This window comes from Pteropus vampyrus, unplaced genomic scaffold (genome assembly GCF_000151845.1).
Source record: "Pteropus vampyrus isolate Shadow unplaced genomic scaffold, Pvam_2.0 Scaffold343, whole genome shotgun sequence".
Classification (NCBI taxonomy): Eukaryota; Metazoa; Chordata; class Mammalia; order Chiroptera; family Pteropodidae; genus Pteropus; species Pteropus vampyrus.
The window spans coordinates 1,004,120-1,004,780 of record NW_011889124.1 but is presented as its reverse complement, the minus strand read 5'-3'; positions in this window follow the sequence as shown (position 1 = coordinate 1,004,780).

Here is a 661-nt window from a genome sequence, read left to right as displayed (position 1 = left end):
GGTTTTCTGAAGTTTTATGTATGTTGCACAACAATCTTCAAATACACAAAAACTACGCAAAGTAGCATTTTTTTCACTCATCGAAACTAATGCCTATGCAGGTTAAAGTTGGATACAGCGTACACAGATGTTTCATATATTGCCGGATAAATACAGAAATCGACATTTCCTATCTAAAACAACTTGGGAGTTGGAGTGGAAATATTTTTTCCAATTATCAAAACCCGGAGATCTGTCGGTAAGGAGCTGTTCACAGCCGATGTCCCCGTGCATGGATGCACCCCGTGAGTTTACCAGGCACCGGTTTATGCACATTTGTTTCCGTTTTTTCTTATACAAACCGCATACACAATGCTAACTAATCGATAACTGTAAATAAGAGTGTGCTGCCACTGGAAATCCGACGGGACCCTCGCACCTGCTTGGGCGCAAAGCTCTCCCCGAAAGAGGGAGCCCGTTCCCCAAGGGGGCGGTCGGGACTTGGTTCTGTAGTAGTCACCCAGCGGCTGCCCGCGGACACCGTGTGGCCTTTAGACTTTGCTAGAGGCCACGGGAATGATTACAACACCATTTTTGTCTTAAAACCCGTAAACATGTCCACGATCGCGGGGCTGGCAGCCGTTACGCCGGGGCCGCCCTCCCTCCCGGATGCGCCCTGGGC